Here is a 26,916-nt window from a genome sequence, read left to right on the forward strand (position 1 = left end):
CACTGAGATTGATGGATTAAAGAAGATGTTGGTTGAAGAAAAGGTGCAAAACACAAGACTGAAGGTTGAAACTGAATTTCTGAAGAATTTGGTCTCAACAGGCAACATATGTGGTATACTGAACCACGTGAAGGACCAAGACATATACAAAGCAGTTCCACCTCCATTCAACAACAACTTCATGCCAAAAGTTGACAAAGAGAAAAGAGATGCATACTTGCAACAATTGAGAGATGTTTTTCAAGACAAGGAAGAATTTGTTGATTTGTACAAAAAGGTAGAAGTGAATGAAGAAGGAGAGTTTGTGATTAAGAAAGTGGTAAAAGAGGATAAGTCAATTGGAGTTCAAGTCTCTGAGGATGACTTTGATTCAGTTGAATTGGATCAAGATGACTTAAGTGATTTGAGTGATCAAATTACTGAAAAGGAAATCAAAGCTGCTGAAAGAGGAAGAAAATATAAGAAACCGGAATCTGTTGATAAACTTCCAAAGTATCCACCAGTCCCACCAAGATTGAAGAAACATAATGATAAAATGAAAAGAGAACATGTTTCTTTTGACATTTGTGAAAGGAGGAAGATAAACTAGAATGCAGTCAGACCACCAAGCAAGGCTGTATTGGGTAGGATAAAGCAGAACAACAAAAAAAGGACGGTGACTGAAAAAATTGATACAGAAAATTTTATCCCAGTTTATCCAATCTTTTCTAGTCATGAGGTGTTGGATGTTGGAGAAGTGGAAACTATGGAAGAGTATGAGAAAAGACAGTCAAGGGTTAGAGAAAGCAGTGATGAAGAACCTGTGACTATTGAAAATATTGTCTTTGTCAAAAGCAAACTTGAAAGACAAGACATTAAGATTGAGGAGTTTGTGCCATTCTCAATTAACTTTGATAGCTTAAAGAATCAGAAGACTCTAGGAGTCAAGTCACCTAAGCCAAGTGAAAGATTCAAGAAACCAAAAGAACTTGAAATATTCAAAGGCAAGGTTTGGTGCAAAAGGTGTGATGAATATGGTCACCACACAGATTCATGTAATGAAGGATTCAAATTCAAACCATTTCATGTACCAGATAGAACAAAGTATGGCCAAGACTTTGTTCTATACAAACAGAAGTATGATATATATCTGGGAAAAGGAAAGGTGTGTGGAAATGAAACCATGAACAGAGAAGAAAAGAAATCTGCAAAGGAGACAAAGATTGAGAAGAAAGCTAAAGTAACAACAAAGAAGCAAGTGGCTGAATTAGCAAAAAGAAGTAAATCTCCTAAGAAGCATGAGAAATTGACCAAAAAGAACTATCAGTCTTTGAGAATCAAACAAGATACCCAATCAGTCAAATCTGATGGTTCTCAAGGATCATCAAGCAGTGAGAAGACAAGAAGAAAAGATGCACATTCTAGAAATAAACCAACAGAACTCACTGGTGATGAGAAGTTTCTATTAAAACATGGATATGAACCACATGGTTTCCTTTGGAAACCTAAGACTGAGAGTAAGGTTGAGCAAGTTGCTGATGTGAAAGACTACTCTGAGAAGAAGGAATATGTGATAAAGGAGTATGCCACTGACTCAGCTGAATACCAGTGTCCAACCTCACTTTTTAAAACTCCAAGAGAGTGTGGTTATGAAACTGATAATTCAGACAACTTAGAATTGACTCATGAAGATCCTAAACCAACAACACTCACTTCCCAAGCTGTGTCTGAAACTGAATCTGATGAGCTGCAAGTTGATAAGGCTTGCACTTCATCACTCAACTAATCAAACTTTCTTTGTATGTGCAGGAACAGTCCACTCCTCTAAATGACATATGATATATGGATAGTGGTTGTCCTAGGCACATGACTTGTGACAAGTGATCTCTTGTCAATTATGAAGAAAAGTATGAAGGTCCAGTAGATTTTGGGAGTGATGAGAATGGTGGAAAGATTGTTGGAAAAGGAATCTTAACAAATGAGAAAGTCTCATTTGATAATGTATTTCAGGTTGAAGGTCTTCAGTACAATCTGCTGAGTATATCACAAATGTGTGATAAGGGTTACAAAGTCAGTTTTGATGATTCACACTGTTTCATTTTAAAACCTGAGTTTGTAATTCCACCTGAAATGATTATGATGATGGCACCAAGAAATGGTAACTTGTATGAATTGAATATGAAAGAAGCTATTTCAAGAGGAGGTGCATGTTTTGTTTCCAAAGCCACTGAAAATGAGTCAAAATTGTGGCATAGGAAACTGTGTCATGTGAACTTGAAGAACATGAATAGACCTGTCAAAGGTGAGCATGTCATAGGCTTACCTACAAGAGAATTCAAGTTGGAAGATCATTGTGATTCATGTCAAAAGGGAAAACAACACAAATCTACTCATAAGTCAAAACTCATCCATTCAATTAATCAAGTACTTGAATTACTTCACATGGATCTCTTTGGTCCTGTGAGTGTACCAAGTATTGGGAAGAAAAGATATTGTCTGGTGATCATTGATGACTATTCAAGATACACTTGGGTTTATTTCTTAACTACCAAGGATGAGACTGTAGAGTTGATTAAAGGTTGTGTAACAATGATTGAGAACAAGTTGAATAAGGCAGTCAAGATGATGAGAAGTGACAATGGCACTGAGTTCAAGAATGGAGTTATGCAAGAATTCTGTGAAGCAAAAGGAATACAACAACAATTCTCAGCTCCTAGAACTCCTGAACAAAATGGTGTTGCAGAAAGAAGAAATATAACTTTGATTGAAGCTGCAAGAACCATATTAGCAGATGCTAATCTGCCTGTCACTTTTTGGGCTGAAGCTATAAATACAGCCTGCTATGTTCAGAACATGGTACTTGTGAACAAAAGGCATAACAAAACTCCTTATGAAATATTTCTCAACAAAAAGCCTTACATCAAGTTTTTCAAGCCCTTTGGATGCAAATGTTTTCTTTTAAATACAAGGGACTATTTGAATGAGTTTCAAACAAAATCCCTGGATTGCTTCTTTGATGGATATTCTACACACTCAAAAGCCTACAGAGTTTATGTGAAAGATCACTTGACTGTTATAGAATCATCTGACATCATCTTTAATGAGAATCAATTCAATACAGTTGATGGTGCAGCATGGCTGTTTGATCATGAAAAGTTAATAAGGTCTTTCAAGATTTATCCTGAAGACTTTGATGAATCTTTCTACAAGACCAGTGAAATTGAAGAGCAAAAGAAGAAATCATTGGACTTGGAAGAATTATGGAAGAAGGTTGCTAGAAAAGAGAAGGAGTATACTTTTGTGAAGAATTCCTCATGTGATATTGGTGAACCTGATCAAGAAAACAATCACAATGTTGAACATGATCACACTGAGAACAATCAAGACAATCAAGATGTACAGGATGATCAAATTCAGAATGTGGGTGACACAAGCAACCAAGCAAGTGAAGAAGAAGCTGCATCTACAACAATATTTCAAGATCTATTTCAAAGATTGAACTTAGAAAACAATGGTGCATCTACTTCAGGACAACATAATGATGAAGCACCAGAATTTCATGATGCAGAAGCTGATTTAATCATTGAAGAACCAGAGTTCAATGAAACAAATCTTAATACAAATTTGTCTACAGATACGATTGTACAAACTCCTTATGTGGAAAAGAATCATCCGTCTGAAAACATCATTGGTGATTTGCATGAAAGAGTTACAAGAAGTCATTCCGAAATTGCAAACATTTGTCTTTACTCTTGTTTTCTGTCCCAAATAGAACCAAAGAACATAACACAAGCATTAAAAGATAATAGTTGGGTGGAAGCAATGCAAGAGGAATTGGCACAATTTAGAGACCTGCATGTGTGGGATCTTGTTGATAAGCCATTTGACAGATATGCAATTGGAACCAAATGGGTTTTTAGAAACAAAAGGGATGAAAGGGGTTTGGTGATTAAGAATAAAGCTAGACTTGTAGCACTGGGATGTCTTCAAGAAGAAGGAATAGACTTTGAGGAAGTCTTTGCACTGGTTGCAAGACTTGAAGCTATCAGGATATTTCTTGCATATGCTGCCTCAAAGAACATTAGAGTGTTCCAGCTTGATGTTAAGTCTGCATTTCTAAATGGAAAGATTGATGAAGAGGTGTATGTTGCTCAACCTCCAGGTTTTGAGGATCCAATGTATCCAAACAGGGTGTATAAGTTAAACAAAGCCCTTTATGGATTGCATCAGGCTCCTAGAGCATGGTATGATGAGCTGTCAAATCATCTTCTTGAAAATGGTTTCAAAAGAGGAGCCATTGACAAGACACTCTTCTACAAAAGAAAGGGATCAGACTTGCTTCTGTTACAAGTATATGTGGATGACATCTTCTTTGGTTCTACAAATGAACAAATGTGTATGGAGTTTGAAGGGGTAATGAAGTCCAAATACAGCATGAGTTCTATGGGAGAAATGAACTTTTTTCTAGGACTGCAAGTTCAACAGAAGGCTGAGGGGATTTACATTCATCAAAACAAATATGTGCAGGACATCTTGAACAAGTTCAACTGTGAAGAGTACAAGACTGCTTCAACTCCAATGGACACCAAAGAAAAGATGATTGCAGATGAAAAGGGGGAGCCTATAGATGAACATGAATATAGAGCCAAAATTGGATCTCTGATGTATCTGACTACAACAAGACCAGATATCATGTTTGCTGTATGTGTGTGTGCAAGATTCCAATCAAGACCAAAAGTCTCCCACATGAATGCTGTTAAAAGAATATTCAGATATTTGAAGGGAATACCAGAGTTAGGGATTTGGTATCCAAAGAACCAAGCTTTTGATCTGATTGCATATACAGACAGTGATTATGATGGCTGCAACATGAGCAGAAAGTCAACCTCAGGAGGATGTCAATTTTTGGGTGAAAGGCTAGTGTCATGGCAATGTAAAAAGCAGACTACAGTCTCAATCTCTACTGCAGAAGCTGAATATGTTGCTGCATCCGCCTGCTGTGCACAAGTTCTATGGATTCAAAATCAGATGCTGGACTATGGTTTGAATTTCTTGAACACCCCTATTCTTATTGACAATACTGCTACATATTTTACTGTTAAAAATTCAGTTCAACATTCCAAAACTAAACACATTGAAATCAGACATCATTTCATCAGAGACTGCAGTGAAAAAGGTTTGATTGAAATGCAAAGGGTTGATACAAGTGACAATTTGGCTGACCTATTCACCAAACCACTTGATAGAACCAGGTTCAACTTTCTTCTGAAAGTGTGACACTCGTCAATTTCAGGTTAACTCCGTCAATTCAAACTTAAGATCACTTGATCTATAATGCACATCTCATTACATTTAAACTAGGGTTTTAAATGACGCTTGACAATCACTACACATGTAGTCTTTCGGGATTTCACCGAAACGCAAACGAGTTGACTCAATCCATTGGTGAACAAATGACAAACATCAAAACAATAAGTAATTGATAATTATGTGCTAGGTTTATGTGTTACTTGATATGTTATGTGTAATGTTAAACACAAGAAGCAAGAACTAATTGTTTACACTAGAAAAGTAATAACTAGAAGTAGAGGGGTCATTGTGTAATATGATTATTATTAAATAATATTAACAAAACCCTAACCTCTTCCCTCCCCTCCCAAACCCGATCGGCCCCCCTCCCTCTCCCTTAGCTGCCGTCACACTACACACACATACATACAAGGATTTTCAAGTTTGGTTGAAGAATTAAGGTAGTAGGAAGGTATTAACAACTTCTCTATGCGTTATATATGTTTAATTTTGATATTGAATGGGTTAATCCAAAACCCTAAGTCACGAAATTGATGATTAAGATGAGTTAGGGTTTGATTATATGCTTGATGATGATTTGCTAGTGAATTGATAACTAGTTGTGTTATTGTTGTTTGTTAATCACTTGTTCTTTGATTTAAACTTTCAAGAAAAACCCTAACTATGTGTGTAATGTGACATTGATATGCATGGTTGGTAAATATTGTGACTAGAGTGTTATATGCATGGATTATGGTTCATAGATTGTTGTTATGTTGAGTTTTGATGTAAACTGGTACTGGACAGATTGTTAAGTTTATGTTTAGACGACTGTAACTGAATGTTAATGTACTAGGTTGAGTCTAGTATCTATAAAGTCCAATTTTGTAATTTTTGGACGTGTAGAGGTTAACTTTTATTATTTTACAAAACTGAAGTGCAAGTCTGAATTGTGAGGTCTGCTGTTAGGCTGTTTTGTAATTAGCATATCTCATAAAATACAAGACCAAATGGGTTGGTTCCACTTCTGGAAGTTAACATGTTGAGTTAAGAACCTAACCAAATTGGTCTTGCATTAATTGGAATTACCATTTAACGGGAATAACAAATATCATTCTATTGCGCATGATTTTGACTGCTGTGAGTTTACTGTAATGTTTTGGTCTTTGTGAGAAAACTATGAGGAATAAAAGTACAATAAAAATAGTTCTGGAAACCTAACTCATGTGTGTTTTTGTGACAACTTTTGGTGAATTAATTGATATGTTATGATCTGTTGAATAGAGTAATCTTTCAAATAGAAATCTGTCTTGATAAAACTAGCCGCTAAACTATGTGAAAATACATGAAACGTGCTTGTTGCTAGATAATTGCTATGTTTTTAACTAAATTGCCCTTGTGGGGAATGATTTCTAGCATTGTACAATGTTAGTACTTGATACTTATGAAGTTGTTTACACATGAAACGTGTCACCAATGTGTTTGTCGAGTCACACATAATTCACAAACGAAACACGAAACATATCTCATGCATAGGTATTATGTGCCGAGTCTAGAGACTCAATAATAGTTCCAACACTTAGAAAATCTCATTATTGTTTTAGAACACTAGTGAAGATTTTCTGTGACGCGCATCTCTCGGTTGAATTATTTTTGAATTCTTCGCAAACAGTGAGTTTCACGTTCCCCTTTTACTCTTTTAAAAGTTTTTTTTAACTTGGGGGAGATAACATACTCCAAAACGCTTTAGATGTTGCTATTAATTATATATCACTTCTAAGGCTAAGTGCAACACTTAGAAAATCTCATTATTGTTTTAGAACGCTAGTGAGGATTTTCTGTGACGCGCATCTCTCGGTTGACTTGTTTTTGAATTCTTCGCAAATAGTGAGTTTCACGTTCCCCTTTTACTCTTTTAAAAGTTTTTTTTTAACTTAGGGGAGATAACATACTCCAAAACGCTTTAGATGTTGTTATTAATTATATATCACTTGTAAGGCTAAGTGGCAAGCGAACCAACTAAAGTCCTTCATAACATCGAACCGTTTAGTATTTGTATAATAGCGAGTCACTGTTGAGTAGTACTACTGGGTTTGACAAACCCCACCCAACTCTAAACTCGACTGGAGGTCGAGTCGGTGTAATCTTGGCTAACACATTTTCCATGGTCGTGGTAAACATGGTGGCAAGGCAATTGATAAACAGTCAGCTTCGGTGTCGAACACTTAGTAATACTTGTTTTATAGGCTAGCTACCTATCGATATATAATTGACATAACATTATCTGGTAACGCAAACGCAAAACGCAAAAACTTAAACGCAAACATTTTCATTTTTTATATATGTGCACTCACCAACCCTGTGTTGACACTTTTAATATGTTATTCTCAGGTAGTCGAGGCGGGCGCGCGGTATAGGAACATGCATTTCCATTGAACTCTATCGTTTTTGCAAACTTGTTTTTAATCTGTTATTAATTGGGTTTTAAGTCGTCCTGCGTGACGCAACACTTGGTTTATGAATTTACGCTTCCTCACCTATTTAAACTTAAATGTTTCGTGGTTTGAAAACTTTATTTATGGTGTTTGATTATAACTAATGATTCCGATCCTGTTAGTTCACACCCTCTGACGGTAAAACTCCGTTAATGGATTTTGAGGGTGTCACAGATTGGTATCAGAGCCATTGGTTATAGCGAACTAGAATTTGCATGCATACTAGACTATAACCGCAACGACCCATTAGTTATAATTTCTACGCACTGCATATATGTTTTAATTAGTTTTTCGTTATCTTTATCTCTTACCTCATTCACTCATACGCGCGCATACACGACTTACCTGTAGGGATGTCGACGCCACCATCATCATCATCTGACCAGTTGACTCATGCCCATGGAAAGGAACCGCAGCAACCTACCTCGTCGCCACCCCGAGTAGTCCCGGAACTAGAAGCCCCTGCACCGAAGAGGTATCGACTATCTGGAGGCATGTACGACGACGACGTTAGCTGGGATTGGTACCCGAGTCTGATCAGGCGTATGGTTTATCGCGAACAAGTTCCCCCACTACCTCACCCGAGCCGTCCTGCCTACCCCAACACTCTACCACCCATAACCGAACCAATAGAGCGTGTTCTCGCAGCTGTTGTTTCCTGTTTAGAGCGTGACGCGGGTTTTATGCGCTCGGCGAGAGCGAACGTTTCCGGATTGATAAGAGACGGAACCAAGGCTAGGGAGGAAATTTCCCACCTGACAGCGGCTATGAAGGAAATGCAGGATGCTAATGATCAGCAGATGAAGATTATGAGAAAAATGCAAGCAGAGATGATAGATTTGCAAGAGCAACTCCCTGTGGCGAGATCCCGGACATAGATAGCTCTAGAGCGTTGCGATATCTTACAGACGCAAATTGCCCTGAATGCAGCAGAACCTGAGGAGGAACCCGAGGAAGATCCCAAGGAGGAACCCGAAGAGGAACCGGAGGAAAACCGGCTGAACCGGAGGCACACTCAGAGGTGTCCTCAGACGATGACATCTAAGAATGATAACACCTAGATGGAGGGGTTGTCTCCATCTAAACTATTATTTTCTATGATTTTAAGGATTGGTTTTAAATACTTTGTAGCGAATACAATGGTTTTAATCATGAATTATTATTTGGATTATTATATGGTTGTGATGTGATGTTTACTTCTTTTATCTTTTCTTTCTTACCTACCTTTTATTACGTGTATGGTGTGTTGCATATGAAACCGAGAATTCATGTCTAACATTTTATGCTGTGATTCTAGGAGATGGCTGGAAGAAACGCTGGGCATGGTCGCGGTAACATCAACCTAACCGCAGCAGAACTCCAAACCCTATTGATTGACCATGCGGCGGCAGCTTTAGCCGCACATGTTCAGAATCAAGCCGGAGGTCCAGCCGGAGCCTGTACTTTCAAGAACTACCAGGATTGCAAGCCCAATTCGTTTAAGGGCACTGAGTGAGCCATAGGTTTCCTGCGTTGGGCTGAGAAGGCAGAGTCAGCTTTCGAGATGTGTAATTGTCCACCCGCCAGCAGGGTTAAGTTCGCTGCTGGGACACTGGAAGATTCTGCTCTCACATGGTGGAACTCCAACGTGCAAATTCTTGGGTTGGAATTGGCAAACGCTATGAACTGGGAAGAGTTCAAGAATATGATACGGGAAGAGTACTGTCCTAGGGAGGAAATCGCGAAGTTGAAATCTGAGTTTTGGTCGTTGAAAATGGTGGGTTCCGAGATTGAAGCCTACACTACCCGTTCCCATGAGCTAGCAATAATGTGTCCACGGATGGTAGACCCGCCGAGTAAGAGAATCGAGATGTATATCGATGGTTTGGTACCACAAATTCAGGGTATGGTAACGTCTTCCAAACCGGATACAGTTCAACAAGCGATCCGATTAGCCCACAAACTGACAGACCAGGCAGTGACACAAGGTGCGTTACCACCTAGGGGTTCAACCTCTAAAACCCGAGACAACTCGATCACTGACAACAACAACAACAACCCGAGTAATGGAAAGAGAAAATTTGACAACACCAGGTCCTCATCATCGAACCCTCCACAGCAACAACACTACCGTAAGCCCGAACTCACTCGGAGCTTCAATATTCAGGGTTCCAGCAATAACAACCACGGTGGCGGGCAGGGTTCGAGTGGCTATGCTGGGAAGTACCCGAAATGCAACAAGTGCAACTATCACCATGCTGGCTCATGCGATCGTATCGTCTGAGATGCGGAAAAATGGGCCATCAGACCAAAGAATGTAGGGGAGACCTAGCGGCAAAGGGTGCTCCTAAACAGCCTACGGCGACTAAAGGGTGCTTCGAGTGTGGTCAAGAGGGTCATTTCAGGAAGGATTGCCCCAAACTAAAGCAGAATGAGAACAATGGAGGCAGCAAAAGTGGCGGAAGCAGTGGTAAAGGTAGAGCTTTCGTCATTGGGTCGGGCCAGGCCCGCAACGATCCGAATGTGGTTACTGGTAAGTTTCCTATGAACGACTGTTTTGCTTCTGTTTTGTTTGACACTGGAGCTGATAGAAGTTTTATATCATAAGCCTTTAGTAAACTCTTAGACTTAACTTCAACCCTGTTAGATGCTAAGTTTCCTGTTGAATTAGCTGACGGTAAGTCTATAGAAACAACTCATGTACTTGCGGGATGTAAGTTGAAACTGTTGTGTCATACTTTTGATATCGACCTCATACCTTTTACACTGGGTAGTTTCGATGTCATTGTCGGCATGGACTGGCTATCCGAGAACCGAGCGGAGATTATATGTCACGACAAGATAGTCCACATCACTACCTCTTCCGGCGAAATCATCTCGATATAGGGCGAGAAGAGCGGCATGACCACCAGCATCGTCACCCTCATGAAGGCGCAGAAATATTTACCAAAGGGTCATCCAGCAATTTTAGCTCATATTGTCGAGAAACCCGCGGAGGAGAAGCGAATCGAAGACATACCGATTGTGCGAGATTTTCCGGAAGTCTTCCCGGAGGATCTGCCTGGACTCCCACCTATTCGGCAAGTCGAATTGCAAATTGAATTGACTCCCGGTGCAGCACCCATAGCACGAGCCCCGTATCGGCTCGCACCGGCAGAGCTTCATGTCCACTCAATTGCAAGACTTGATGGATAAAGGTTTTATCCGACCTAGCTCATCACCATGGGGAGCCCCTGTCTTATTTGTTCGAAAGAAGGACGGGACTTTCCGCATGTGCATCGACTATCGAGAGCTGAACAAGGTGACGAGCAAGAACCGTTATCCCTACCCCGAATTGATGATCTGTTCGACCAGCTGCAAGGATCGAGTTACTACTCGAAGATCGATCTGAGATCTGGTTACCATCAATTAAGAGTGCGCGAAGAAGATATTTCAAAGACGGCATTCAGAACTCGGTACGGTCACTACGAGTTTTCAGTTATGCCTTTTGGCTTAACCAACGCACCAGCTGTATTCATGGATCTCATGAACAGAGTATGCAAGGCGTACCTCGACAAGTTTGTAATTGTTTTTATTGATGATATCCTCGTCTACTCCAAGGACAAGACCGACCACGAAGAACACCTGAGATTGATCTTAGTATTGCTGAAAAAGGAACAACTGTACGCTAAACTCTCGAAATGCGAATTTTGGCTTCGCGAGGTTCACTTCTTAGGACATCTGATCAATGAGAATGGTATCCATGTCGATCCCGGCAAGGTAGAGGCCATCAAAATCTGGGAAGCACCTAAGACTCCGACTGAGGTGCGACAATTCCTAGGACTGGCTGGCTACTACCGACGTTTCATCGAGGGATTTTCAAAGATTGCTCAACCTCTCACCGCCTTGACGCACAAGGGTACTATGTACAATTGGGGTGACGCGCAGGAATCCACTTTCCAACTATTGAAAACCAAACTCTGTAGTGCCCCTATCCTAGCCCTTCCTTAGGGAACAGAAAATTTTGAGGTGCATTGTGACGCATCGATACAGGGTCTCGGTTGCGTGTTGATGCAACTCGAGAAGGTTATAGCCTATGCCTCTCGACAACTACGGATTCACGAGAAGAATTACACGACCCATGACTTGGAACTCGGAGCTATGGTGTTTGCCCTTAAGATATGGAGACATTACTTGTACGGTACCAAGTTTACCATTTACACCGACCACAAGAGTCTCCAACATATCTACGATCAGAAGGAGCTGAACATGCGACAGCGTCGTTGGGTCGAGCTGCTTAAAGATTATGACTGTGCCATCAAGTACCGCCCTGGCAAGGCCAATGTAGTGGCCGATGCTCTCAGCAGAAAAGAAACCGATAAACCTAGACGAGTGCGAGCCTTACAACTCATGATTCACGCCAACTTACCCGATCAGATTCGCGATGCGCAACTCGAAGCCTTGAAAGACGATAATCTTCCATCAAAACTCATGCGAGGCATGAACAAGCAACTTGAAACCAAATCGGACGGGGTCCGATATTTCGAAATCCGGATTTGGGTACCTCGATACGGAGAGCTGAGAACCCTAGTAATGGACGAAGCACACAAGTCCAGATATTCCATCCACCCTGGCTCAGATAAAATGTACCATGACCTAAAGGCACTTTACTGGTGGCCAAACATGAAAGCCGACATTGCCACCTACGTGAGCAAATGCTTGACTTGTGCAAGAGTCAAAATAGAATATCAGAAACAATCAGGTCTGCTACAACAATCGAAACTTCCAACGTGGAAATGGGAACACATTTCCATGGATTTCATCACGGGATTACCCAAAACACCGACGGGATGCGATACCATCTGGGTGATCGTTGACCGGTTGACTATGTCTGCACACTTCTTAGCAATCAAGGAAACGGACAAAATGGAAAGACTGACTCGCATCTATATGAAAGAAGTAGTGTCTAGACACGGAGGGCCTGTCTCAATCATATCTGATCGAGATTCCCGTTTCACTTCGCACTTCTGGAAGTCACTACAGAGTGCACTAGGCCCCCGCCTTGATATGAGCACAGCATACCATCCTCAGACGGATGGGCAAAGTGAGCGCACCATTCAGACCTTGGAAGACATGTTGCTTGCATGCATGTTGGATTTCGGAAAAAGTTGGGAACCCCACTTACCTTTGGTAAAGTTTTCGTATAATAACAGTTATCACGCGAGCATTAAAGCAGCACCGTTCGAAGTGTTGTACGGACGAAAGTGTCGATCACCTCTCTGCTGGGCAGAGGTGGGTGATAGCCAAATCACTGGTCCAGAATTAGTACTTGAAACCTCTGAAAAGATTGTCCAAATCCGAAACCGCATGGCAGCAGCACGAGATCGCCAAAAGAGTTACGCCGACAAGCGCCGAAAGCCTCTTGAATTTCAAGTGAACGACCAATTATTACTCAAAGTCTCACCTTGGAAAGGTGTAGTTCGCTTCGGAAAGCGAAAAAAACTCAATCCACGATACGTTGGCCCTTACCGGATAACTGAGCGCGTTGGTCTGGTAGCGTACCGACTGGATTTACCAACGGAACTCAGTAGCGTACACAATGTATTCCATGTATCCAATTTGAAGAAATTCCTTTCCGATGAAACCCAAGCAGTTCCTTTGGACGAGTTGCAAGTTGATGAACAGCTACGCTTCATCGAAGAACCAGTCGAAGTTTTGGATTGGGAAACCAAAACACTCAAGCACAGCAAAATTCCAATCGTTAAGGTTCATTGGAACTCGAGACGTGGACTGGAGTGCACGTGGGAACGCGAGGACCAAATGATGAAAAAGTATCCACACCTTTTTGAAGGGTTGACCAAACACCGAAAACCGCCAAAACCGTCAAACCGTCAGAAATTACCAGAGGTATGGATTAAATTTCGGGACGAAATTTCTTTCTACTAGGGGATGATATGACAAACTGAAAATTTTTCTTGCTGTTTCAGACACCCATCGCGACTTGACTCAAATTTTTGGGACGAAAATTCTTTCAACATGGGAATGATGTGACACTCGTCAATTTTAGGTTAACTCCGTCAATTCAAACTTAAGATCACTTGATCTATAACGCACATCTCATTAAATTTAAACTAGGGTTTTAAATGACGCTTGACAATCACTACACATGTAGTCTTTCGGGATTTCACCGAAACGCAAACGAGTTGACTCAAACCATTGGTGAACAAACGACAAACATCAAAACAATAAGTAATTGATAATTATGTGTTAGGTTTATGTGTTACTTGATATGTTATGTGTAATGTTAAACACAAGAAGCAAGAACTAATTGTTTACACTAGAAAAGTAATAACTAGAAGTAGAGGGGTCATTGTGTAATATGATTATTATTAAATAATATTAACAAAACCCGAACCTCTTCCCTTCCCTCCCAAACCCGATCGGCCCCCCCTCCCTCTCCCTTGGCTGCCGTCACACTACACACACATACATACAAGGATTTTCAAGTTTGGTTGAAGAATTAAGGTGCTAGGAAGGTGTTAACAACTCCTCTATGCGTTATATATGTTTAATTTTGATATTGAATGGGTTAATCCAAAACCCTAAGTCACGAAATTGATGATTAAGATGAGTTAGGGTTTGATTATATGCTTGATGATGATTTGCTAGTGAATTGATAACTAGTTGTGTTATTGTTGTTTGTTAATCACTTGTTCTTTGATTTAAACTTTCAAGAAAAACCCTAACTATGTGTGTAATGTGATATTGATATGCATGGTTGGTAAATATTGTGACTAGAGTGTTATATGCATGGATTATGGTTCATAGATTGTTGTTATGTTGAGTTTTGATGTAAACTGGTACTGGACAGATTGTTAAGTTTATGTTTAGACAACTGTAACTGAATGTTAATGTGGTAATTGGTCGAAATTATTAACACTATAGTGTACTAGGTTGAGTCAAGTTTCTATAAAGTCGAAGTTTGTAAATTTTGGACGTGTAGAAGTTAACTTTTATTATTTTACAAAACTGAAGTGCAAGTCTGAATTGTGAGGTCTGCTGTTAGGCTGTTTTGTAATTATCATATCTCATAAACTACAAGACCAAATGGGTTGGTTCCACTTCTGGAAGTTAACATGTTGAGTTAAGAACCTAACCCAATTGGTCTTGCATTAATTGGAATTACCATTTAACGGGAATAACAAATATCATTCTGTTGTGCATGATTTTGACTGCTGTGAATTTACTGTAATGTTTTGGTCTTTGTGAGAAAACTATGAGGAATAAAATTACAATAAAAATAGTTCTGGAAACCTAACTCATGTGTGTTTTTGTGACGATGTTTAGTGAATTAATTGATATGTTATGATCTGTTGAATAGAGTAATCTTTCAAGTAGAAATCTGTCTTGATAAAACTAGCCGCTAAACTATGTGAAAATACATGAAACGTGCTTGTTGCTAGATAATTGCTATTTTTTTGACTAAATTGCCCTTGTGGGGAATGATTGATAGTAATGTACAATGTTAGTACTTGATACTTATGTAGTTGTTTACACATGAAACGTGTCACCAATGTGTTTGTCGAGTCACACATAATTCACAAACGAAACACGAAACGTATCTCATGCATAGGTATTATGTGCCGAGTCTAGAGACTCAATAATAGTTCCAACACTTAGAAAATCTCATTCTTGTTTTAGAACACTAGTAAGGATTTTCTATGACGCGCATCTCTCGGTTGAATTGTTTTTGAATTCTTCGCAAACAGTGAGTTTCACGTTCCCCTTTTACTCTTTTAAACGTTTTTTTTAACTTGGGGGAGATAACATACTCCAAAACGCTTTAGATGTTGTTGTTAATTATATATCACTTGTAAGGCTAAGTGGCAAGCGAACCAACTAAAGTCCTTCATAACATCGAACCGTTTAGTATTTGTATAATAGCGAGTCACTGTTGAGTAATACTACTGGGTTTGACAAACCCCACCCAACTCTAAACTCGACTGGAGGTCGAGTGGGTGTAATCTTGGCTAACACATTTTCCATGGTCGTGGTAGACATGGTGGCAAGGCAATTGATATACAGTCAGCTTCGGTGTCGAACACTTAGTAATACTTGTTTTATAGGCTAGCTACCTATCGATATATAATTGACATAACATTATCTGGTAACGCAAACGCAAAACGCAAAAACTTAAACGCAAACATTTTCTTTATTTATATATGTGAACTCACCAACCCTGTGTTGACACTTTTAGTATGTTATTCTCAGGTAGCCGAGGCGGGCGCGCGGTATAGGAACATGCATTTCCATTGAACTCTATCGTTTTTGCAAACTTGTTTTTCAACTGTTATTAATTGGGTTTTAAGTCGTTCTGCGTGACACAACACTTGGTTTATGAATTTACGCTTCCGCACCTATTTAAACTTAAATGTTTCGTGGTTTGAAAACTTTATTTATGGTGTTTGATTATAACTAATGATTCCGATCCTGTTAGTTCACACCCTCTGACGGTAAAACTCCGTTAGTGGATTTTGAGGGTGTGACAGAAAGCCCTGGGAATGATCAACTCTGATGAATTCTGATTAAGGATGTGTGCCTGGTTGTGTGTCTCTCTGTGATAACTGATTATTTTGTTAGAGATTACACGTATTGAATGTTTAGTGAATATGCTTGATTATGTTACTTAAGTATGATATTTGAATATGCTACTGAATATGTTAACTGTTATGTGCTTTAACTGTGTATGTATGCAAAATTTGACATGTTTGATCTGATTGATAGGTTTGCATGATTATCAGTTGATGTGCATTTGTGATGTTAGAATAAGTGTCTGTGTTATGATTTACTTGTGAGAGTAAGCTTATTTGACATCACTGCTTGAATGCTTGAATATGTGTATTATCTGATCTTCTAATGTTATTAAGATAAGTTAGAATTTGATTATTAGTACTGTCTACTTGTCTTGATGATTTCATGTTTGATTAAGATTGGAATATGTTACGACTGTTTATGTCAAAATGTGTTTTATGTCAAAATTAAGTGATGAAATGAAGATTTTCCAATGAATTTTACATAAATACTCTATTTTGATCAAAACATGAGCATGTTGTTAATGGTGCAGAGATATGATAAGATTATTCAGTTCAAGCTTTAAAAGAAGCTTAAAAGAAGGATTTTTTTTAAGAAAAGTCTCAAGTAGTTGTTTTTTTGCTGAAAACTATGTCATTTGCCCAGTTGGAAGGACATGCACTTATGTATGTTTGGTCCTTAAATCTATACAGATTCAAAGGATAGCCATTGACCTGAAAACTGAATGCATTTGGGGCAATTATGACTTGTTTCTTATTCCTTCACTTAAAACTATGTCAATAGCTCTAACTTTGAAAGGACATATATTCACATGTATGTTTGGTCCTGTTGACCACTTTTGGTCAAACAGGATAGCCATTAACCTGACAATGAAGAGATATTGGGGTGATTGAATATTAAACAGTGTTTAATGGGAAATGATAGTACATTGACTGCTTAGCCAATCATATGGATTTAATAGGCTAAAAATACCATAGTATAGTCATTAACATGTATGGTTGCTTTACCATGATGATGTAAAATCTAAGGTGATATAAATATAACGAATATGCTAATCTTTATGTGGAGATACATAGTTGTCTTTGCATGTCTCAAGATAAATCTCTCCAAATGATAGGCAGAAAAATGATTACCCAGTCATACACGAGCCTGTTGTTATTTGGTCAACCAAAAATGAAACATCTTTAAATATGACAAAGAACATGCTTTAAGAAAATTTGAGAAAATATCAAAAACAAGGGGAAGAATGAATAAATCAACCAAAAGTTGATAAGTGTTTTAAATATTTTATCAAACAAGAGGGTTACAACAAGAACTACAAAGATGTTGACAGAATATGTCTCATCTTGAATGAAAGGCTTGTTACTAACTGTAAGTCCAACGTTCAACCTCTATATATGTTTGAATCTCAAAAACACAAAAATACAATAAGTTCTGTCATACAAAAACTATTTTTGAACAAATACAGGAGGTTGGAGTCAAATTGGGGTGATCTGGGGAAAGCCAAATAAGCTTTGAGAAGAGATATGAGGCATTATAGCACAGTGTTGACCATTAATGCATTATGCTTTAAATGAACCTAAATCATATCACCAAAGAAATGAAATTCATGCTAAGTTTATACCTGCTGTTAAACTATCTATGTTGTCATAATAATGCTGAGAATGAAGTATTAAGATAGCTACTTAGTCAATATGATCCCATTCTTGAGATCTTTTCAGAAAATGGAAGAAACTGTTTTGAAGAGAAATATAACTGAAATTTGATCTCTAAATGCACCATTTGCTCTTAAACTATGATCTGAAATGAAAAATATATTTTGACAAAGTGGTTTAAGTCAAACAGTGTTGCATTTTGCCTAAAATAGGTTGAATATGTAAGTTCGGGTAAGGTTTGATGCTTTATAACCTTCCCGGGCACAAACTGTTTAAATATGTATTTTCGAGTAAGGTTTAATGTTTTATAACCTTTCCGGGCACAAAACAGTTGAATATGTTTGAATATGATATCTCGGGTAAGGTTTGATGATTTATGACCTTTCCGGGTAAGCTTAGCCATTTTTGACTAACTTTATAATTTTCGGGCATGCTTTGAAGTGTTTACACTTTCCGGGTAGAGTAAACTGTTGTACTCATTTCCCGAGCAAGCTTGAAGTCTTGAGATGATTATGTATTGTTATAGCTAGCTTTTAACAAGAAATTCTTGTTTCGGGCAAGCTATGAATGTTATATGCTGATTGTTATTCCAAGCAAACTTTGTGAACTTAAGTTAGTACACCGAGTAAGCTTTGTAATTTGTGTGAATATGTTATTAGGAAAGGTTTGTTAATCTTTCCGGGCATGCTTAGATATCACTATTTAAGTTTGTCATTTTCGGGTATGGTTTGATCATGTTGAAATCCCTCGGGTAAGGGCATACCTGATGATTGAATGTGTTTATCCTAGCAAGCTTAGTGCTAACATAGGATTTTCGAGCAAGCTCTTTGAAATTTTAGACTATAGCACACTTAAATGTTTATGTGTTTTAATTTCATTCTGAGCATGCTCTGTGATATGTGTGTGTATGATTTCTTTGAAATTACAAGTATTTTCGGGCAAACTTTGTTTTCGGGCACACTTTATATTTCGGGTACACTTTTGTTCCCTCAATATACTTGGTAATTTCAAAAACTTAACTTTCCGAGTACACTGTCTGCTAGAATTCCTTTTCCGGGCACACTTTGCACTATATGAAAGTTATTCGGGTATACTTTGCATTAGAAGGTGTTCGGGCACACTATTCTCTTGAATGGTTGCTCGGGCACACTATGTTTTCAAGTATGCTTGATTGAATATGTTAGTTAGTATGATAAAATTGATTATGATTCTTATTAGGGTTTATGCTTGATAAGTTTTAATTTGAAATTAAGAAATCTATATGGGTGTCTTGACTGATTCCTAGTAAGGTTGTTTATTTGATGACTATACTTGATTATTTGCCTTGTGATTAATTTCTCAAGAAATCTAGTATTTCGGGTAAGCTTTCTTCATTATGTCTTAACTTTAAATTAATTTGCTTGATAGAGCAAGGTTTATAAATAGAAGAATTCGGGCACACTTTGTATATTCAAAAATGAAAATTTTCCAAGCAAAGTTTGACCGGGTAAGATTTGTAAGTGGATGTATACCGAGTAGACTTTGAAAAGAATAATTCCGAGTAAGGTTTTTTAACTTAAAAGATAAATATTGTTTTTAATATCAAGCAGATAATGTTACTGTATGACAGCTAATAATTCACAAAAAGACAAATAGCATTTAAAACCCACTTTCAAAAGGTATATAAGAGGGAGTTAGGCAAAATTTTCAACATTATTTTTCCATCTCTCTCCTTCCACTGCAAACTGCTTACTCTCAAAGAAACCCAAACCGACTTATCATATTCTATTTTTCCTAACCCTAACTTGAATTAGCCCTCTAATTCCGACTCGGTAAGCAACATTAATGTGTTTTCCGACGATAATTAGACTATAATGAGCTTTGATTATGTATCTGATTACTAATACTCTGTTTATGTGTGTAGGTTATAAATTTGTCGAAGAACAGGTTCTTGATGATTTTCTCTCTTTTCTTTCTTCTTCATTTTTATACCTTGAAATTATCTAAAGTACTGAACTTTATGACTAATTTCACTTTGAATATGTTTGTTTATGCGATTCAGATATGGCAGACGATGAACCCAAGTATGTCTTCGAACCAAAACATAATATATGTGCACTTCTACAAGTGACACCTGACAATGAGCCGATGGCTAGGATGATAACTTGGATGGCTCGGTCCAATGCCAGTTTTGCGTTCACCGAAAGCCCTGTCATATACAGAAATCATTCTTTGGATTTCTGGAGATCTGCTGAACTGATTGAGGACAAAAATGGTAAAAGAATCGAGGCAACCGTGGCTAGACAAGAGATACATATTACGGAGGTTGAATGATGGTGATCACAACTCAATAAACTTCAGCACACCCCACCTAAAGAAAATATTTGAAGAGACAATGGGTTATCAAGGAAATGTTCATGATGGACAGTTTCAGAAGGGCATGTTTCCTATGCTGTACAGATTTCTTATTCACCATGTTATACACGGATTTGCTCCTAGGAAGGGATCGTGGACCTTGATGAGTCACGACTTGGCAAATGCCACAGTTGGGATTATATATGATCTGCCTTTCAATTTCTCTAAGATGATATTTGAAGAATTAGTAGGAAACCTGAATAAGGCAGAAAAGAAGATATTTTTACAATATCCAAGGTTCCTACAGATAATCTTCAACAGTGAACTCCAAGATCTACCCACTGTTGGAACTATACACATGTTGCAAAGCCCTGATACATACAGAAGAATCAAGAATCCAGGTGTTTCAAATGTGTACAACTCAAATGTCCCATTTGAGATATTGCCATGGTTGTTGAACCATGACTTAGTTGTGATGCCTGTGCTTGAGTTAAGCTCAGAGGAGGAAGAAGGAGATGATGTTGAGAGTGATGATGATGGTTCTGATGATAAGAATGATGATATTGATGGAGATGGAGGAGGAGCTGGAGTAGCTATGAATATTGATGCACTTGTTCAGGGGGAGCATCTTGAGCAACTTGAACAACCTATTCCAACACCACCACAATCACCACCACACATTGACCAACCCATTGTACCTTCACCACCACAAACTCCAACACATCAAACAACTCAATTCCCACCTCAAACCCTAACCATTAGCCAACCTGAAACCTCATCACATACATCACCATCACCATAAACACCACCTAAATATAGCCCAACCCACACAGACTCACTCATTCCAAGCCCAGTTCATACACAATCACCACCACCATCCACTTACCAAACTCACACCACAAAACAACCTGAACATGAAACATTCTTCACAACACCACCTACATCACCACTCACTAACACAGACCTATTCCAGAGAAATCTAGATTTGACGTTAGAGAATGCTGAATTGAAAAGAAGAAAGGAGGAGGTGACCAATGAAAATGTGATGCTGTTAGAGAAGTTGGTTCAAGCTAACATGAGAATTCAAGCCCTAGTGCAGGAGGTTGAGAAGACCTCAGCTGCCCCAAAACAGGGGGAGAATGAATCTAGGCCAATTGTCTCAAATGTGAATGTTGAAGAGACTATAGCAGTTGTTGAGACTACAGACAGTTTAAAGCTGATTATGAGTATGTATGATGATGGAGAGGAAAGCAGTGATGAAAGGAGGATTGATGATGATGAGTATGAAGGAGATATGTCTGAGGGTGCAGAACAAGACTATGATTACATTAATGAAAGAAGTGAAGAAGAGACTGTTGAGAAAGTAAATGAAATTGAAAAGATAAATATTGAAGAGCAGGCTGAGACAGAGGAAAGGATTGAGGAGATAAATACAGAAGAGAATGTGGCTATCACTGATATGGCTACTGATATTCCTACTGACATTGCTACTGATGTCTTGACTGACATACTTACAGAAGTAGACACTGAAGTGATGAATGATGAAGATACTGCTACTGAGGAGATTGTGCTCACTGAACCAGAAAATGAACAAGCAGAATGCTCCAAGACATCAGTTACAGAAAGTGAAGAAGATTTAAAGAAAAGGCTGGAAAAGGGAAAAGCCAAAGTTACAGAAGAAGAGCCTGTTAAGGCATATCCAGAAAAGGATATTTTCTTTAGAGAAGATGATGAAGCTGCTGCTGCTGCTCTAAGGGAACAAGAAAACATTTTGAGAGAAACAAGGGACAGAGAAATACTGGCCCAAACTATGGACCCTGTAGAGTTGGCAGAGCATGAAAACTTGATCAATCAAGCCAAATTTGCAAGGGAATTCATTGAAGAAGTGGCTGATCAAGAAGTGATAGAGGCCTTGATTGAGTTGACAAGAGATGAGGAAGTTGATAACTCCATAGCTATGGTGGTCAGCATGTTTCAAACTGAAAGTCAACAAGAAACAAAGTCAAATGAGATTGCTGAACCAGTAAATCTGAATACTAATATGATGGCTGAAGAAGAAATTGGTGAGTCCATGACCTCAATGGCTGCACAGAAATGGGCTCAACAGATCAAAGATGACATTAGACAAAATCCTGATGAATGGGAGTATGTGGATGATCCCAAGTATGGAAAGAAGTATTCAAGGAAAAGGGATCGACCAGAAACATTCATGTCAGATGAAGGTACTGAGTATGTAAAGAAAGGGAGATGGGATGAAAAGAACAAATACTATGTTGAGACTCCTGATAATGATAATGAGAATGATGATAGCCCAATCAGAGCAATTCCTTTGCAGACTTTAAGGCCAGATGAACATGTGCAAGGAGTGCCAAATGTATCAATCCCTGAGAATCCACTTTCTGATGTACCACAGATTGATGCAATGAATGATCTAACTGAAGGTGAGGATGAGTCTGAAGACTCTGATGATGATGATGATGATGATGATGACCCTGAGAATGATCAGGAAATGAATGTGAAAGCTACTAATGTTGTGTCCCCTCAAGTCACAATGATTGAGGAACAAAGGACAAACATTGAGTTGAGTATGAGGGAGGCTAAAAGGAAAAATCCTTTGGTTGTAAAACTGAGAACATATGGCATAAGTTTTGATTCACTGGCTGATCTTGATGATGATCAGTTGCAGATGAGACTTGACAAAGAGAGAGATGCCTTGAAGGAAAAGATGGAAGAGGAAAATAGGGAAAGTCAGAAATTCAGGGAATATCTCAGAAGGCACAATCATTCAGAAAAAGATTTGTCTAACATAAACTTTGACAAACTACAAGATCTGTATAACAGAGAGAGAGAGAAGGTGATTGAGAAGTGTGTAAAAGAAAATGAGAAACTTGAAAAGATGAAAAATTTGAAGAAAAAGTTTGGAGGAATGTGTGGATACCTGCTGAAAAGAGGTATGAAGCCTGAGATTGTTGAATACTTATCCAGAGAATCAGTGTTGGACCAATACAACAAACTGAAAAGAAAAGAAAGATTGAAAAGGGTCCAAGCTGAGAGCTCTACTAAACAGGCTGAACCAACTGATGAACCTCAAGCAAAGAAGAGAAGAATCCAAACGTTGAGGGAGAAATAAAAGAAACAGGCTGAAAAGGAAAAACCAGATGAAGTGCCTACTGTTGAAACACCCATCCCAGAGGAACCTAAGCCTGAACCTGAGGATGAACCATTTGTTCCTTGGGAAAATGAAGAAATGATAAACATTCTAAGAAACATAATGATAAATCAGAGAGGAATGACTGAAGCAGACTTCAATGTCTTGGAAAAAGAGGATCTGAAATACCTCTTTTATATACAAAAGGCTGAATGGGAAAAGGCTTTAAGAGAAGGAGAGAACCCAAGATACTACGCTGATGGTAGGTTTGTACCTGCTGGATTGGCAAGAACTCCTGGAATGGAAAAGATGTTAAGAGAACTTAAAGCAGTAGGACATGATGTTGTTGAATTAGCTAACCTTCCTACTGAAATGGTAAAGGCTGTCTATGTAAAAGTTTTCAAGTTGGGACCTCAAAAGCCCAAGAAGTCTGTTCCCTTCAGATCTCCTAATCCAAGAAGATATCCAAGAAGTGGAAGAGGTGAACGTGAAAGGGGTGAATCTAGTAGTTCAGCACAACAAAGAACAACAAGACCACAATCAAATGTGGATCTTCCAAGAGAACTATACTATGATTCTGTTTGTGAATGTTTGAGAGTAATCATGGAAAGTAGGCAATTGAGAGAGATAGTTGTGAGGAGTGACTTCTATGAGTACACTCAAGAGCAACTGGAACGGATGGTTAATCTTAATTTGTATGATTACAGAGACAGATTCAGGACTGCTGGAAGGCAGATGAATGATTTGACAAAATTTCTGCTAAAAGAAGCTAAGAATGGATTCAAGTTCCTAAAAGAAAAGAGAACCTGGAGAAAAGTCCAATTTCACAAGTCAAAGAGGACTGGAAAGCTGAGAAGAATGGACATTGCTGAAAGAGATTATTCAATGAAGGTCAAAGACAAGAATCCATTGTCAAATCTGAATACTTGTATAAGTCTTGGAAGAAGAATGACACGACCCAATTATACAGTGCAAAGAAATGGTGTTATTACAGAAGTTGAATACAAAGAAAGTAATGACCACTATTTGCTGAGGAACTCTGATGGCAAAATACTGGGGATTATCAAGAAGGATGAAGACTTAAACTGCCTGCATGATGAAGATCTAATGGATATAAGGGACTTGGTGATACCAGAAAGTCACACTCACTACCGAGCCCTTAACAACTTTAAAATGAAAGCTGCATCACTCATAAACAACAGAAAGCAAGTAGCCTACAATGCATGGAAAACACAGAATTCCTAGATTAAGCTTTGTTTTGTAATGTCTTCGGACAACTTTCTGATTATATAATTTGCTTATGTTATTTGAATATGTAATTTTTGATTTTTGATTTGATGTGTATTTTTGCTAAGTGTAAGTAACCATAGAAATGTTTTGGGTCAGCTGAGGTGTTCCAATCTAGGGGGAGATTGTTGACTCAAGAAATTGACCTAAGGGGGAGATTGTTGAGTCAAAGATTTGACCTAAATGAAGTACATGGAAGATTGGAATCTTCTCAACCTCCTCTGATTTCGCTAAGTAATGGATCCGAGCACACCTTAGACATCCGAGCAAGCTTTTACTTAGTCGGGTACGATATTTTGCCTACCGGGCAAGGTTTACTTCAAGTAGTCTTCTTTAGTGGATATCCGAGCAGGGTTTGCAAATTAGTGCATTGCCGGGTAATGTACACTAGTTTATGTAAATTCGGGCAAGGTTCACTTTATCAAGCAAGTCTGTTCTTCAGAACCAAGTATTTTACTCTTCCGAGTAAGGTTTGGTTGACCAAGTCCAAGAAGCCAAGTGATTGGAAGACCGGGCAAGGTATTCATTAATAAGTATGGTCCAAGTATGCTTGATGATCTAAAGGAATATCTCTAAGTAATATCGGGCAAGGTTCAGCTCAAGCAAGGAACAGTACTCCCGAGTACACTTTGCTAATAAGTTATTTTATAGCAAAGAGCTGAAATGGAACATTGAAGAACAAGGTTGCTCGTAAGGAGTTGTCGGGCAAAGTCTGGCAAAGTCAAGAAGACTGAAGTCTACTCGGTGAGTATTTTACTTGGTGAAATACTCATCAAGCAAAGTCTACCCGGAAACTGATCCCGAGCACACTTCTATGTTACCAAGTCATGAAGGATGGCAGAGTACACAGCGTACTCGGAAAATGAAGATTTATGAGAAGCCTACCCGGAAGATTTGTTTTACACTTAGTTTATTTTGAATATGTATGACTGTATTTAGGGTTTTTAGAAGGAATGACAGCTGTCCTACGTTGGCAGGCCTATAAATAGAATGTTTAAGGCACGCCGCCAAAAGAGAGAGAGAGGACACGGATTTTGAGCCTTTACACTTTTCGGATAAGAAATAATATTTCTTGAAAGTGACGGCTGTCCTAGGATTCCTAGAACCCTAAATCGATTATCCACTTTGTATGATGAAAATTATATAAATGGAAATCTTTTGAGTGAATCCTGTGTGTGCTTTCTACCTTTGATTATTATTTGCAACCGTATGTTTGTTATTGATTCCGCCTTTAACAAACGGATATCTTTCTAAATATAGCAACCTGTCATTAACTCTCTTGTCAACACATTAATCTGTGTGAGTTATGACATGATTAATTAAGATCCAGCTGAAATCGAGGGGCCCGACACATACGTGAAAGAGAAAATAAAGAAAAGTAAATGTAGCTTGCGACGCTTGTCTTCTCGAATGTATGTTTGTTTGTGGCATGAAGGTTGACTTAAAAGATGGTGTCATGATTTCCTAGCCGAAACTCATTGGCGTTAACGAAGGGGAAAGATGGGAAGGGATATATCATAAATTTTAATTTACGAAAATTGGTTGTAAATCATGGTGTTTTTTTTATCTCATGGTGAAATAAGATTATTATATTTTAGTTAGGCAAAACGTTTTTAACTTGCGCTAAAACTTGAGAATTTTATGAAATCCTTAACGTAAAAATAAATATTTTCTTTTAGCCAGCGGCCTAGGAAAAAGATTGTCAGATAACCTGACTTGTTGAATGAAATATAGCCTCAAAGAGGCTTAAGATTGTTTGAAACAAAAAGTTTATTTAAATACGGTTTGAAAAAATAATTACATTATTATTAGAGGTGACGATAATACTAGTAATAATAATATTACTAATCATAATAATAATAAAAATATTATTGAATGAAAAAAAAATAGTTTCAAAAGGGTTTAAAACTTGTTTGAAGCAAATATTTTACTTTGAATATTATTATATAATAGTAGTGATGATAATACTAGTAATAATAATATTACTAATATCTATAATAATAAAAATATTAACAATAATAATAATAACAATTTTAATACCAACCATATTGATAATTACCGTAATAATAATAATGATGATGACGGTGATGGTACTAATAAAAATAGTAGTAGTAATACTATGACAATATTAATAACTTTAATAATAATAATAATAATAATAATAGAGCTAATAAATTCT

Source organism: Bidens hawaiensis, unplaced genomic scaffold (assembly GCF_021521415.1).
Source record: "Bidens hawaiensis isolate Kalapana, Puna unplaced genomic scaffold, B.hawaiensis_p1.1 tig00025972_1, whole genome shotgun sequence".
Lineage (NCBI taxonomy): Eukaryota > Viridiplantae > Streptophyta > Magnoliopsida > Asterales > Asteraceae > Bidens > Bidens hawaiensis.